The 12,857-nt window shown below is 39.9% G+C and overlaps 1 pseudogene; it reads left to right on the top strand.

Moving 5' to 3' along the window:
• The first annotated feature begins 526 nt into the window (after window positions 1–526).
• The window catches only part of LOC102829701, a 68,357-nt pseudogene continuing 56,026 nt past the window's right edge, over window positions 527–12,857 (top strand).

Here is a 12,857-nt window from a genome sequence, read left to right as displayed (position 1 = left end):
CATACTCACAACCTCACAAGAAGGAATGTGTGTCTTTCTGGCAAGAGACTATTGTGTGTACACTCCCAGTTTGAGCCTTAAAATTACCCAAGCTTTGAATGCTCTAACCATTGAAGTACATGCAATAGAAGTGGTTACTGCTGACCCTCTTAGTGAATGGTGAGCCTCCTTGACACATGGTCCTCCCCAGATGACTGAATTTACTACCTACTGCCCCTATACCCAAGCTGAATTAATGAACCTGAGAAGCAGTTTTTCCAACGTGCTGTGGAACCATGGGTGGCCTATCTGCTGTATCTTTGGTATTCAGGGGTAGATGGGATCATGTGTCCCAGTCAGGGAATGGAAAAACTGGCCTTGGTCACACTAAATCCCTCCCTCCAACAATGTTTACAAAATAATACCCACCATGCCACCTCCGTGGGCAACCATTAATTTATAAATTGGTTATCGGAGGCAGTGTGGGTAGTGAGTGTGGGCTGATGTGGGGATCTTTCTGGGTATAATCAGTAAATGGCAGTCTTACATGGATCTAGTACAGATCCTGAGGGAATTAGGAATGCAGCAGGCTATCTTTAATCTAAATTTTCATGGACCTGATGAGGAAAGTTTCATGGCCGAAATGATGGATCTGGCCCTCCAGCATGGCCCTTCCTCATCTTTTGGGTCCTTAATGGCAAATTTGGGGCTATGTGTGGGACAACCCATCTATGAACATGTAGCTAGCTTAGCGGTGAATGGCCCAGGGTGTTTGTGCTGTAACCCAGAAGGACAAAAAAAAGCTCCCACTTAAGGTAACCTCTATTCAGATGTGGACCTACAAAATGAGATGTCACTATACAGTGAGATGTTCATAGAAGAGCTGAAGCCTAAACCTCAGATTAAATACAGAGGACTGCTATCTAAGGGCTTTGTCATTTTACATCACAGTGGATGTCTGCACACCTCTGCCCACACTGTTGACACTCTGCAGATTGTTATTGGGGCCTAGGGCAGACCATGCTAAGATCAATTGCCAACCCAGTGCCTGACTGCTACAATTGTGGCAACAAATGCATGAGGATCAGCATTTTGTTAAATGCTAGAGAATACCCTCCAAAAAGGCACATCCTGAGGCACAATCTCTGTGTAGATCCCTTGCTCCCAGCCTCAGGAAAGGGAGGTTCACAGGAGCCCCTGTTTGCCTTTGAATAGAAACAAGGCAGAGCAACCTACTTGAGGAGTCATGTGGAGATCAGAGGCTACATGTGGAAGTGGTTATCCATTGGTCCCCCTCTAAAGTCCAGAGTGTGTTGGCATTAGGGGTTCTGAGTGCTCGCTTCTATATGGCAAGCCTGCTAAGATCCTTGGGCCTTCTGCCCCAATCCATGGATATGGTGGATGCAGCAAAAAGGTTGTTGTTGCTAAGTGCCATCGAGTCAATTCTGACCCATAGCGACCCTGTATAGGATTTCCACGGAGCAGCTGGTGAGCTTGAACCACTGACCTTGCAGTTCAAATGACTTTGCAGTGTGATACATTAGTCCAATCACCCTTACCATTGACTAATTTGTCCTGAATGTTTATGCAGTATACATTTCCTCCATACCTGAGTATATATTGGAGACTGATGTTCCACAAAAACTGTGGCTGAGTACCACAGCTGGGGAATTTTGTCTGAGCCACGACGAGTGTAAGATGTTGGAATTTAGACTTCAAAATAATGTTGGAACTTTCCAGCCTATAAGTGAAAGGATATATGTAGAAATACAATATAAACAAAAGTAAAAGTACCAAGGATTAAAATATAAAGTTCTCATATGAACCCAGTGGATAAATAGAATGTCATTTTTACTGAGTCTACATTTTGAAATGGCAATAATACTAGCTGGAAAACATGCAAGTATATTAGGAGATTACAGCAACTGTACAAGAATTTGGGAAAAGTGGAGATATTGGAAAAAATGGGGATATTGAGGGATGCCCATAGTTCCTACTACTCACCTGTTTGGCAGGTGAGGAAGCTGGATGGGACATGGAAGATGACAGTGGACTACTGAGAATGGAATAAGGTAGTCCTCCCCCCAATACATGCAGATGTACATCTGTGGCAGACATAATGGACCATTTGAGCTTAGAGTTGGATAGTTACCACTTTGTTGCCAATCTGGCCAATGTCTTCTTTTCTATTGACATGGCAGCCAGTTTGTTGTTGTTGTGAAGTGCCAATGAATCACATCTGATCCATAGTGACCCTGTATAGGGTTTCTGAGGAATGGCTGGTAGACATGAACCACCATCCCTGAAGTTCAAACTGACATTGCAGTTCAATGCATTATTCTGTAGCACCACATCAGGACTCCAAAATTAGAAGTAGGCAGCTAGAATTCTAAATTCAAGGTATCAGCTCTAGGGAATGGATTTCTGGGAGGGAGGGGGGCCTTGACTCTTTCAACATCTGTTGGCATGACAAAACTTGGAGTTCCCCAAGTGTCTTGGCATCAACCTTAACCTTGTTTTGAGAGTTTCTCAGTACTAGGTAAAAACGGATGCACCACACTTCAGACTCTCCTTTTTTTGGTAGTCAAAACCCTTCTCTCATTGTTGACTTCCCTCTCCTTTTATCTCTTGTAAGAGAAGTGTGATGTAAGATGCATCCCATCTTATTCCTACTCCATTAATATAGGATAAATATGACTCATTAACATAATAAATACAATCCTTCATAAATATATTCAGATAAGCTTGAAGACACCTAAGGTTGACAGTACCTTGGGTGCCTATGTAATACTCCAGAGGGATACAAAACTCCTAGAATTGAATTGGCACAGTGGAAGGATGTGCCACAGCAGAATCTCCAGACAGCTAAGGAGAATTAGTTACCATGGAATCTGAAGAAAATGAGCTAGAAGCAGTGTCCAAATGCAGGCAGGAAGATAGTCAGCTGTGAATCAGCGATGCACACCTACTTAAGTCCAGAACTTGGAGGGTGGCTTAGGATCTCTCTAACAGAACTTGGAGTAGCTCAGGTTTAAGTCCATTAGGTTGATACCACACAAATTCAAGGACGTTAGGTGTCAGATATTCTGGTACAAGGATAAGTGTGTCAAGTTACATTCCCAAAGCAAGCAATTAGTTGTCCAATGCATCTCCAAGAAGGTCTTGCAGCATCTGAGCACCATGTCCAATAGCCTTCAAGGAAAAGAACAAAGTCCAACAGAGCTTGTGGAGATGATGCAGACTGCAGAATGGATATGTGGATTGGGAAACTAGCTTCTCCACTTGCTCTACATGCTTGGAAATCTAAGAATGAATGATGATTCCAAATAGTGGAATCTATTAAGATTAATCATATGGCTCAGGTGAGGAGCAAACCAAGACACAGTGAAAAGTTCCAAGTTGCAATCCACCCTCCCCTCCTGGATACAGTCCAACTGCACTGTTTGCAGGATCTTCTCAGTAATTCGAACTTGAGGTAACTTATCAGAAAACTCCATCTTCCTACAGAGCAGATTGCAGCCCATAGCCAAGATCAATTAACTTTCACTTGGGAAGGCCATCAGTGGAATTTCACAGTCTTCTCAAAAGAATACCTGCACAGCCCAACTCTATCATGGGATGATAGCAACTGACCTGACCAAATGGCATAGGCCATTGATGTTTCGGCTGTACCATTATATTGATGATGCTCTCTTAGCCTATGATTGCATTACAGATTTGTAAGCTGACATACCTACCTTAGTGGAACACCAGAAAATATGTGGCTGGGGCCTCAATGAAAACAAACTGAAGAGACCTTGCTTACCTGTCAAATTCTTGGGAGCTGTGTGGTCATGTAATACAAGGGTTATCCCTGAGGCTATTATAGATAAAATTCAGGCCCAACCTACCCACCAATCAGGCTACTAGAGAGTTTTTCCTCATCAGCTCTAACAGACCTTACAGTCTTTGTACGGACTGGTTAAGAAAGGAGCCACCTGGAACAGGAAATAGGCTGCAGAGAAGGTTTTGGAGGAAGCCAAAAGTATAAGAACCCAGTCCCAGACCTTGCAAGTATTGGATCCCACTTGATCTTGTGTGCTAGAGGTACATGGGGTTCAGGTGGGGCTTGTGGAAAATGAGTGTTTGTGTGTGTGTGTGTGTGTGTGTGTGTGTAGATTACAGATCCCAGTAGGGTTCTGTTTACAATTATGGACGGGGTTGGATTGTGATATTTTGTGATAGAGAAGTAATTGGCAGCTGTATATGCCACCCTCATGACTACCAAACCCATCACCTTAACTGTGCCTGTGACTGTCGGTACTACCTATCCCATAGCGGAGTGGATATGGGACTAGACTCAGAGACCCCAGTGCAGTATTGCACAGATGCCTATGCTGACAAAATGGGGAGCATATTTGCAACAGAGAAGTACCCTTCTAACTAGCCCTTCATGGGTGGAGTTACAGGAACTTCTGGGTCTCATCATATATATGGATAACTCCTAGGTAGCCCCGTCTCCTGAAGCTATACACCTGGAAGAAATTGCGAACAGTGATAGGCGTGGTCCTCTTCCACCTGATGCCTTGTACACAGATGTGTCTAGACGAGGGACTTCTGCCAGATAGATGGTAGTGATCTTTTGTCCCAATATGGAAACTATTTGGTATGACACAAGAGTCGGGCAGAGTAGCCAATGGGCCAAGTTAAGGGCTGTTTGGAAGGTTATCATGAATGAACCAAGCCCTCTAATTATTTGCATAGAAAGCTGGGAGAAACACAGGGGAATGGCCCTCTGGATTATCACGTGGCATGTAAATTAGTGGCAGGTCATGCACTGGCACTTTCGGGGACAATCCTTATGGAAGGACTTCTGGGATATTATGCATAATAAGATCATTTTCCTTTACCACGACATAACAGAACACTTTCCCCTGGCCTGGCCTGGAAAAGAAGAGGCAGACATTTTGTCAAAGGTATGGTGGCTATCAAAGTCCCAGAGGGGCATCTGGCCCCTGATTGCTGGACAGAAAGCCATGTGGACTGCTGCTAAGGCCTGGGGCATGCCTGTGCTAGGGAAGAAATAGCTGTTGCCTATCAGGGCTGTATTACATATTCATAGCAGAAACCTGAGCTGTTCCAAGTAATTGCCAGACAGTTGGTAAGAGAATGAATTATTTTGACACAGTGGCAGATTAACCTTATAGGGCCTCTCCCTAAGACCGATGGGTATACATATGACTTTATGTGTGTGGACACAGCCACTGGACTATTAGCCACTTTTCTCCTGTACCAGCCTGATCAGACTGTGGTGGTGAAGGGACTAATGAAGCTTTGTGTTGCATACGGTCATCCCCTTATGATAGAAAATTATAACAGGACTGACTTTACTGGATAGACCATAAAAGAATGGGCCTGCCACATGTCCATCAGACATACCACGCCCTGTATCATCCACAAGCCACAGTATGGTTCAATGGTACAATGGAATGCTGACGAAAGCCTTGTGTGGGCCAGATGGTTCCCTGCTGAGATGGGCTATGGAAGGCTTTTCAAGTGCTCAATGAGCAAACTTTGTCTGTGGGAATGGTTCTATAGAAGCCTTATTGCATAGGGCTTCTGCAAACACCCAGTAATAAATACAGATAGAGGACGTATTGCTAAAACTTGATCTGGGGTGACAGAGTAAGATTCTCCTCCCAGCTCCCAATGCATTAGAACTAGGAGCGAGGGTTACATGGACCTGGCAATGGAATGTGAAAGCTCCCAACATGTGATGGGTAGGAGTAATAGGTCCTTGGGGTCAAAGGGAGAATCTAGAAATCCAGGTAGTCCCTTGGGTGGTTGGAATTTGGTCTTCTACAGTACAAGTAACATCTCCCTTAAGGGCTTGAAATGCCATTTTCAAGGGAATCTTTGTTTTATTGCTATGGCCTATAATGAGCTCTCTGCTAATGTTGCATGTAGAAACCCCAACCTCAAATGATTTGGCATAAAAGACTTGGTACAAATGGCGGGTTGGTCTCCACTAGCTATGACAGTACTGTCACATAAGAAGTTAACCTATGTGCTACATGATGGCAAAGACTTACCTATGTTGGCACCTATGGCTTCCCTGTCTTTCCACCCCTAGCAGACTTATGAATAGTAGAGTGGGCCCATGTGCAGACTTCAGAGATCAGCATTTTGGCATGCTGGGTTTGCACTGAGCTTCTTATTACTATGGCTGATGGATTGACTTGACAGATCCATCCATATTCACTGAAAATTAGACTTGGTGGAGCACTTGGAATTCCAGAATGTAATGTTATCAAGGCTAAAGTATTTAAACTTGTGCATGAACTGTACAGTTGTTCTCACCCCTGGCTGGGGTACTCAGTTTGATAAGGCATACAGGGGTTCATGGCCAAAGTTGTGAAACAACATCAACCTACTAATCATTACAGCGAGAATAGATGACCAAACATCAGCCAAGGAATGGGTTGGATTTCAGGCCTCTTATGCTTCACTGTGAACCAGTTATAAACATTCACCCAAAACATGCCCATCCTGTCCCCTGGGTAAGTCTGTGGGTCTGTGGGCAATATTATGGCTTTAACTGCCTTTCAATTGGACAGAGCACTGCACCTTGGGTTTGGCACTACCTGCCCAGACATGTGCTCACCACCCTGCTGGCCACCCACTCCACTGGGGTCACTTTTAAGTCTAGGCATTATGTAAAGTGAATCCCATGGTGGTTTTACTCACTGGATTTATTTTCACCATGAGGGAGTAGCACATAATCGATGGGACATTATGGCCCTTGGTCTGCATACTGTCCTGGCTTTGAACAGTACCCACACACCCTTACATTGATGAATGAGGAAATATACCAGAAGTGGAAAGTGGTTCTACAAAATTGGATGGTCCTAGACATACTCACAGTCTCACAAGGAGAAATGTGTGCCTTACTGGGAACAGAATGTTGTTTATACATTCCCAATTCCAGCCATAATGTTACCCAAGCTTTCAATGTTCTAGCCATTGAAGCAGGTGCAGTAGAAATGGTTACCACTGACCCTCTTAGCAAATGGTGGGCTTCCTTGATCATGAGTGGCGTATTGCTTTAATTACTATAGGGGTTATTTGTGGCATCCTTATAATGGGGTACATAGTTTGTATTGATGCTGTGGGCTATGGACAGAATGGGGTTTTTGGGGAGAAGGGTATATACAAAATCACTCAGGAGTACATAAGCATTTAAACAACCAAAGGATACATTCTGCAAGCCTGCCCCCTGGCCACCAGCATCTGGCTGCCAGCATACAGTCTTTCTCTTTCCATGAGTCTAAAGTCCTCAGCTACTCTGTCTCGATCCATGCTCTCATCTCTGTTTCCATCTCCGGTGTTGCTTCTTCTCTGGATAGGATCTCACATTATGCTCGTGCTCTTCTCCTGTGATGATCCTAGAGTTTTCTGTTCCTGTATTGTAAGATTAACTACCCCCTCCCCTTTTTTTTTATTACAAAATGCCTATCTATACAGTTGTGACAGTTACAGTTAGTCATGATAACAATTATTAATGATATTGATCGAAGATTTCTTCATTCTGTTGATTCACTTCTTTTTAGAATGAGCACAAATATGGATCTCTTCCAGGTAGTTGGCCAGGGAGCTGTTTTCCAAATTCTTTCTAAATTCTTGGGCATAGACTCCAGTGCTGCTTCAGTATGTTGAAAGATTTCAATTTGTATTTCATTAACTCCCGGTGCCTTGTTCTGTGCCACTGCCTTCAGTGTTCCTTGTACTTTTTTCAGTATCTTTGGCTCTTGATCATATATAACTTCTTGAAATGTTTGAATATTGACCATTCATTTTTGGTACAATGAATCTGTGTATTCTTTCCATCTTCTTTAATGCTTTTTGCATCATTCAATATTCTCTCCATAGAATCCTTCAATATTGCAAGATGAATTTTTTCTTCAGTTCCCTCAGCTAGAGAAATGTTTAATGTGTTCTTCACTTTTGATTTTTTAAATCCAGGTCTTTGCATATTTTGTTACAATATGTAACCTTGTCTTCTTGAATTGCTCTTTGAAAATTTCTATTCAGCTGTCTTACCTCCTTTTTTCTTCCATTTGATTTAGCATCTCTACCTTGGAAAGCAAGTTTCAGAGTCTTTTCTGACATCTGTTTTGGTATTTTCCTTCTTTCTTGTTTTCTTTATGACCTTTTGAAATTTTTATGTATGATATTCTTGATTTCATCCCACAACTCTCTGGTCTTCAGTCTTTAGAGTCTATTGCATCAAATCTGTTCTTGAGATGTTCTCTAAATTCAAGTGGGATATGTTTAAGGTCACATTTTGGCTTCTGTAGACTTGTTATAATTTTCTTCAGCTTCAGCCTTAAGTCGCATATGAGCAATTGATGTCTGTTCCACAGTCTTTCCCTAGTCTTGTTTTAGCTTATGATATGGAGCTTATCCACCATCTCTTTCCACAGATGTAGTCCATTTGACTTTTGCATATCCTATCTGATGAGGTCCATGTGTACAGTCTTCTTTTATGTTGCTTAAAAAAGGTATTTGCAATGAAAAAGTCATTCATCTTCCACAATTCTATCATGGAGTCTCCAGCATCTTTTCTATCAACAAGACCTTGTTTTCCAACTACTGATCCTTCCTCTTTGTTTCCAACCTTTGCATTCTTATAGCCAGTATTTATCATTAGTTATTGATTGCTTATATGATCAATTTCAGACTAGGAAATTTGGTAGAATTCTTCATCATTACTGGCTTTAGTGATAGGTGCACAACTTTGAATAATACTAGTATTAACTGGTCTTCCTTGTAGTTGTATGTATATTATCTAATCACAGACAGCATTTTACTTCAAGACAGTTCTTGCTATCCTCTGTTTGATGATAAATGTGATGTCATTCCTCTTCAATTTGTCATTCCTAGATTAGAAAACCATGTTATTGTCAGATTCAAAATGGCCAAATCCAGTCCATTTCATCTCATTTATATCTAGGATACCAATGTTTATGAGTTCCATTTCATTTGTGACAATTTCTAATTATTTTTTATTCATAAGTCATACATTCCATGTTCTTATTATTAATGAATGTTTACATCTGTTTCTCTTTATTTTGAGTTACTTTCCACAAGTAAATGAAGGTCCCAGAAGCTTTACTCCATTCACATCATCATGATCAACTCTACCTTGAAGAGGGTGCTCTTCCCTAGTCATAATTTGAGTGACTTCCAACTTGAGGGACTCATGGCAATATATCTGACAATAATCTGATAATACTCTTCATCATGTTTTAATATTCAGTATTCTCATACTAACAGTGCTCTTGGTTATTCATAAGGTTTTAAGAGACCAAATATTCAGACGTAGTCTGTATCTCCCTCTTGCTTATCAGTCTTCTTTTGGAAGTTCAGCTGAAACCTGTCTACCTTGGTGATCCTGCTAGTATTTAAAATACTATTGGCATAGCTTCTAGAGCCACAGCAACACGCAAGCCATCACTGTACAACAAACTTATAGATAAGTGGTGGAGTTTGTATTAAGACCTAGCAGCTGTGACTCAAGAATCTGTATCTAAAATTAAAACCAGGATGTTTGACTCTAGAATTTGAATCTCAAACAAAAAGCTATGCTGAAATATGATATGATATGTCACCTCATAGTTTGTACATGTTGTTAGGAAGTACTGGTTTCTGGAGAAGGATATCATGTTTGGTAAAGTGGAGGGTCAGCAAAAAAGAGAATGACCACGAATCAGATAGGTTGGCACAAGTCTCAAACTTAACAACTGTGAGGATGCTGGAGGACCAGGCCATATTTCATTCTGTTGTGTATAGGGTCAAAATGAGTTGGAACCAATTCATGGTTACTTAACAACAGCAACAATATTCTTGGCTCAGCTACTTCTTTGCCTGTAAAAATGTTAAGATTAAGCAAATCATTTAACGTTGTATACTTGCATTTTCTGATGAGGCTTATTATAATTCTTGCTCCATAACGCCATCATGAGCTCATTTTTATAAAATAGGATTATCTGTGAAATATAAAATGGAGCCTTGGTAGCATAGTGGGTTAGGGCTGTTAAACTCTATGTTGGTGGTTCAAACCCACAAGCTGTTCCTCAGGAGGATGATGAGGCTGTCTGGTCCCACAAATTTATGTCTCAGAAACCCAAATGAAACAGTTCTATTCTGTCTATACATCTGTGAGTCAAAATCAACCTGATAGTAGAGTATTTGAGTTTTTAGAGCAAACCAGTTAAAGCAAAGTCACTTGATCACTTACAGCAAACTAAAATGCCTTTTGCAAAGAACTTGAAAAGCAACAATATACAGTGTTTATTGATACACATTGGATACACAGTCAATACTCATGGGATCTTCATTCAATAAAATAAATAATATATTTCATTAAGCAAATCTGCTGCATAAGATCATTTTAAAGGGTTCAAGAGACAATACATCAGTTTGAAGACCTAGGTGTACCTAATCCAAATCATGATATTGTCAAGAGTCTCATATATTTGGGAAAGTTGGACAACAAATAGGAAGATCTTAGAAGAATTGATGCATCTAAGTTATGGTTTTGCAGAAGAATATTGAAAGTACCATGGACTCCCAGAATAAACATAAATTCTGTGTTTAAAGAATTATAGTCAGAATGCTCTTTGGAAGCTAGGATGGTCAGACTTCATCTCTCATGTTGTTGTTGTTGTTAAGTATCATTGCTGAGTTTCAACTCAGAAACCCTTTATAGGGTTTCTAAGGAAGGACTGGTGAATTTGAACCGCTAACTTTATGGTCCAAACTTTATACCAAAGTGCCACATCACCACTCCATACTCATCTCTCACATGTCTTACATATTTTCAGCTCCTGGAGAAGGACATTGTGCTTGTTAAAGTGGAGAATCAGCAAAAAGAGGAAGTCTTCCAACAACATGGATTGGTATAGTGATGACAGCAATGGGGTGAAGTGTAGCAAAGACTGTAAGGATGTCATTAGACTGGGCACAGTTTCATTCCATTGTGCATAAGATCACTATGAATCACCAATAATATTTCATTAAAATGTATATGTTTTTAAATGTGAAAGAAGCAAGAGCTATTTCCTATGACTTAAGAACAGATATTTTATTTTTGTTATATGACTCTGGTCTGCATCAAAAATAAAATAAGACTAAATTAAATTAATCAAATATAAAAAACACTATTTTCTTTAGTAGGTATAAAATTGGTCTTAAATGAGAATTGAACAAAAAGAACAATTTTTGAGAATTTAAAATACTTATGCTGTAGGGTTGCTATGACCCGGAACAAACTGGATCGTACTTAGCAACAACAATGCTGTATTCTATTGTTGTTAATTGCCCTGGAGTGACCCTGTATAGACTTTGCAATGCTGTAATTATTTGCTGGGACAGAAAATTTCATCTTTCTCTTGAGGAGCAGGTGGTGGGCTGAAACTGCCAACCTTGTAGTATGTAGTTTTGTGTTTATCGTACAGAGTTATTGTGGTCTCTATCACCCATAGGCTTACGATAATATAAACTATTTTACCTTGAAAACATAAATAACTGTGAGGGCTGCTATAAGTTGATCTATTTGTATGAAAATTTAAAAGTAAAGCTCACTTGAACAACAAATAGGAAACCTTAACTCTAAATTTGATATTTAAGATCAAAAGTATAAAATATATTGTAATGGGTAAATTAATGGACTGCTATTATAGAATCGCCTCACATGAGAATTGACATTAAAGTAATAAAAACATATTTGGTAGGACAAATAATATATTTACTAGCACAACATTTTTGTTATTTCATTAGAAAATATGAGCTATATTTGTCATCCAGAATATTTTAGATTATTTTGAAATAAGATCTTCAATTCCAACATTTTAAAGATGTATTGAAAACATCTCAAGAAAAAATGATATGCCTGAGATACAAGTGAAGGATAAACCCACACATATTATTTATGCACACCTACAACTCTAAATATCATGTCAACTAAAAAAATGAGCTAGATACTTAAGGATATTTATAGATACTCTGCAGATAGTTTTCACATTCATTTTAAGGTCATTTTATTCAGTGTGCTCACTTTTTATCTTGTATTGCTGAGTGTCTTTTAAAACATGGCAAGCTTTGTTTCTTCTGAGTAATTGTGTCCATCTTTTTCTAGTACACCTCTTCCTTTATAACATCTCTAGCTAGACTTATTTTTTTATTTTATTTTTATGGATATGCTAAATGTATATTTTTTGTTTGAATTACTATTTTGTAAATCTTTTTTTGTCAATTAAAAAGATTACTTGCATCTTAAAATAAATTTTGTTTGTCTACATGTTCTCTTTCACTGATGTGATGCCTCTCATACTGTTAGGCTTTCTGTTCACTAACCCCCTTCACTTGTATTTGGAATATTTTTAGTTGCCTTCTGACTGACTTCTAAAAATTACTTGCTTTCTTTATAAAAAACAAAAAAAACCCCGACACTTTAAATCAGTTACTACCACTGATTAATCACATATATACTTTATAAAAGCAAGAAACATATGTATGCATATATATGATGAATATGAAGTCCTGGTGTGGTACTGGAGAATAAGTACTGGACTGCTAATTGCAAAGTCAACGGTCCAAACCACCCGTCTCTTCTCAGACACACTATAGAAAGTAGCTATAGGTTGGAATCAAATTGACAGCACTGAATAATAATGAAGAATATGTTGTTGTTGTTGTCAGGTGCCATCGAGTCGGAACCGACTCATAATGACCCCATGCACACCAGAACGAAACAATGCTCGATCCTGGGCCAACCTCACCACCGCTGCTGCCCCAAAGTCCATCAATGATGCCACCTGGCTGATCCATCTCGTTGG

The sequence above is a fragment of the Chrysochloris asiatica genome, unplaced genomic scaffold, assembly GCF_000296735.1.
Source record: "Chrysochloris asiatica unplaced genomic scaffold, ChrAsi1.0 scaffold00435, whole genome shotgun sequence".
Lineage (NCBI taxonomy): Eukaryota > Metazoa > Chordata > Mammalia > Afrosoricida > Chrysochloridae > Chrysochloris > Chrysochloris asiatica.
This window is presented reverse-complemented; position numbering and strand designations above follow the sequence as displayed.